The sequence below is a fragment of the Octodon degus genome, unplaced genomic scaffold, assembly GCF_000260255.1.
Source record: "Octodon degus isolate 3935 unplaced genomic scaffold, OctDeg1.0 scaffold00273, whole genome shotgun sequence".
Classification (NCBI taxonomy): domain Eukaryota; kingdom Metazoa; phylum Chordata; class Mammalia; order Rodentia; family Octodontidae; genus Octodon; species Octodon degus.
Window position 1 is genome coordinate 1,361,726 of NW_004524849.1, and position 3,968 is coordinate 1,365,693.

A 3,968-nucleotide genomic window follows, 5' to 3' on the forward strand; every position below is an offset into this window, starting at 1 on the left:
ATTCTTTCTTGACTGACTAAATACCCAATAACATCAAATTTGAAGACTTGGACAATTTTAAAGTCAGATCAGACCCTTCAGAATAAAAAATAAATAAATAAAAACTACTTACGGAGACTGTCAAAGCCGCTCCAAATTAGGCTGGTGTAAATGAAGAAATTTACTTAAGATTGTTTTCTTTTTCACTTAATGACCCAAATTAAGAGAGACTAACACAGAAATGGAAAATTCATGCACTTTAGATTGCAGATGAGAAAGAGAAGAAAAGAATGTAGGAAGAACACCATAAGCAGTAAAATGAAATTGCCCAGACACACTTTAGTGGCTAAAGAAGGAGGTAATGAAGTGAAACCCCCTGCTTTGTGAAACTGTGTGGGCTTTGATCGCTGAGTGTGCAGTGATTTGGTGCCACTGCACACACCTCCCTGACCACAGGTCCCAATCCAGCTTCAGCCGTGTGTCAGTCTTGACACTATTTGTGTCAGAACGCTGCAACTCTTGGAAGCCTTACAGGTCTCCTCTGGCCCTTTCTTCCCCAGAAGACCACCATTCCCTTGCACTCCGTCTCTACCCAGCAGCCCTGCTGTCCACTGCTTAGCTGCAGATGCCTGTTCACTATAGGGTCTTTGATCCCCTCCACTCCTTCCAGATCCAGTACAACCATCATTCTTCATCATTACCTTCCACCAAATCTTCAGTGGTTGTTTTTGATCTATACACTTCTTTCAATCTAAAACTCAAGTTTGCCCTTATCCCTGGAAAAGCTTCTTAGAAAACAAAAAACAAAACAAAACAAAAAAAAAAACAAAAAACAACTTTGCATCCCTCTAGTGATCAATTGAGTTTCTCTTGGTCAACCTGCTTGAGGGGTCCACACTTCCTTTCTCTACTTATCTGTCATCTCTCCCACCACTGTGGCTTCTGCACTCTCCTCTGAGATTGTCTTCTCTTTGGTTCTTTCCTGCCCTGACCTCAGTTACATAACCTCTCCTCCTTGATTTCCTGATTCTGCTTTTTCTGCAAGCCCCTTCCCTGAGTAGTCCTGTTGCCATTTGCTACTCTTATGGTCTTTATGGCCTCCTAGGATAATTTTATCCTGCAAATCTGTATTTCCTAGCCCACCCTCTTCTCCCATATTCAAAAGTTTCTATCTCACAGCCAGAGATATTTCTTTCCTCTACAACCGCTTGGAGGAATCATCCCTGCCTGCTCTCAAGGGGTTCATAGTCTTGCCAAGAGGCTGAGTTAAACATCTGTTACAAGAACCCTGGCTAAAGTGTGACAGGTCACTTCTACCCTGGTAGTGGTGATGAAGGGACTATTAGATGAGAGTCACAGAAACCAGCCCTATATTGTCCTGTCCTTTTCTGTGTTTTTTTTTTTTTTTTTTTTTTTTTTTTTTTCCCCCCTTGGCCTGTGTCCTACTCAGCTCTTAAGACTAAGATCCTCACACATGAGGAACAGGAGAAAAAAACAAATGTTTAAAACTCATCATTTCTTCACATTACTGCAAACAGAAAGTTTAGAGCTAAGAACCCATATTTCTATCCAACTTTCATTCTGCTATCTTAAGTCAACAGCTGACTGAGCTCATGATTTTTTTTCTTTTTTCTTTTTTTTTTTAAATTTATTTATTTATGTGTGCATGGCCAGCTCAGCCCACCAGGGGGCGGGGCTGGCTGGCATGTGGTGCTGGGGGATTGAACCAAGGTCCCTGTGTTTTGCTTAGCTTAGCTTGTTCTAAGTAGGTGCTTTAGACCACTGAGCCATCTCACCAGCCCCCTCATGATTTTTTTTCAAGGAATAAAGAAACTCTTAAAATTGGGCTTTATATGACCTTTAATGCTATTATAATGCAAAATAGCTCTACAAAGTTCTGGAAAAAGTCACAGTGAAAAGTTTTCCACTCATGTAACTTGGGAAATGTCTAATTAAAATCTCTCATCAATGTAGAAACCTAACTCAAACTCCAGAATCTTGAAATCATGATGGGATGTGAAGCAGTTAGAAATCACTTTAAAGGTGAGAGCAACAGTAGGATGGGAAGGGAGGAGATGAAATTAGGTCCTCCTTTTACTCACAGACTTGCTCTGTAAATTCTGTAAAAATCTGTAGAAATTCTATAAAATGTGATGAGGAGTTCGGATTTTTCCCTTATAGAATCGATGTTACAATACAGTTATCTCAGAGACCTGGCCAACATTTCCAAATGCCTATATGAGCAGCACAGGGAAGGATGAAATAAGAGAGACAAATTTATAATGCATTAAGTGGAGCTGGGAGGTCAATATCTCAGGATGAGGTAACTTGAGATTACCCAACCTTACCACTATTTAATAAGCATATGCATACATTTTTAGAGGGGTTAATGTGCTTTTCCTGGAACAGGGTGGTGATTGCTGTGGGCTAGTAAAAAGAACAAAGCATTCTTGCAAGGATGAGACAAGAGCCAATAAGGAAACTAGTTTTCCCAGATGAAACTTACACTACTGCTACTACACTGCTTTAAAGATTCTTCTTGTCCTCAGCAGGTCTCATCTCGCCCTGTGCATGCACAGCATCACTAGCCTGGGGGCTTCCGCCATGACCTGGAGAAAGTGGAAAGTTTCTGCATTCAGGCTCACAAGGCAGGACCAGGATAGCCTTGGGCGTCCTCAGGACTCAAAACAGGTTTAAAAACAAAAGACGATCATATTTTTAAAATATCTATTGTGGATTGTGCTCTTTCCATGAAAAACTGGCTGAATGGAAAGTCAGGGCTGGGTACACACGTGTTTGTCTCCACTGCCACTAGGCCAGTAGTTCCCACATGAATTTGAAACACCTTCTCTCATATCCTCTCCCCAAGGGTTCCACCACAGGAGGCTTCCCTTTGGGACAACAGAACCCCCTTTACTCTCCCTCTCAGCACAGCCGTGGCAGGAGCAGGGCCTCTATGGTGGTTTTCTTGCAGGAAAACATCTTAGAGTTTCTGTGGTTCTAGAAGCCAAGAAAAGGTAGAAATAAATGCCTTTGTGGCATCTGTGATGGTGAGCAAAAGCAACGGATGGCTTAGAGTTGGAGCTGAATTAATCTCCATGTCATTTGTCACTTCTTTTCTGGGCAACCTGGGAGACTGGACCCTCTGAGCATGAATTTCTTCCTATTAAAAAAAAGTGAAGGTTGTCTAATCCTTTTCACTAAAATTTTATGAAATCACAAATTGCCAATCATTTAGATGTTGAATACTTGAATCCTCCCCTGGGACAAAGCATAACACAGCTGGGCCTCATGGATGACCAAATCCTCTAGATGTATTTCTTCTGTGCTGAAATTCCTTTCCTTCACTGCCCAGGTGGACCTACTTCCTTATCTTATCCAGTCTAAAATACTACAATGTAGAATTTATTTGAATTGATGAGCATGCCAATTTCAATGTGAAAATGCTTGAGAGAGGACTACTTGGGAATATTTTGTCCCTCTTATATTTGTGAGTTGATGAAATCAGATTTCCTAATCTCAGCACTTCCACTGAGACATTATCAGAGGCTTTGCTGAAGAAAACTGATTGAATGGGGCCTTATTAAGAGCCTGGAACTCTAGGACAACAAAGTCCTGTGGGCTTCTGATTTGTGGGCATGAGGACACTGAGCCTAGGAAGGGAAAGAATATGAGAGGGAGGAGCAGTCACTGAACTGCCAAGAGCTAAAGTCAAACAGTCTTACTTTCAAAGTGTCATCTCTAAAAATGAGTCTGTCCCCGGGTGGGCACACTGAGATGGCAATTGAGACTGGGAGTGGTGGTTGGTACCTGTAATCCCAGTTCTTGGGAGGCTGTAAATAGGCGGATCACTATGAGTCCGAACTAGTAGTGAGACCCTGAACACCCTGTACACCCTTCCCTAAAATACAAATAAATTAATTAATAAAATAGAATAAAAATGAGTATGAATTCCAAGTAAACAAAACATAGAAGATAGGCATGAAACA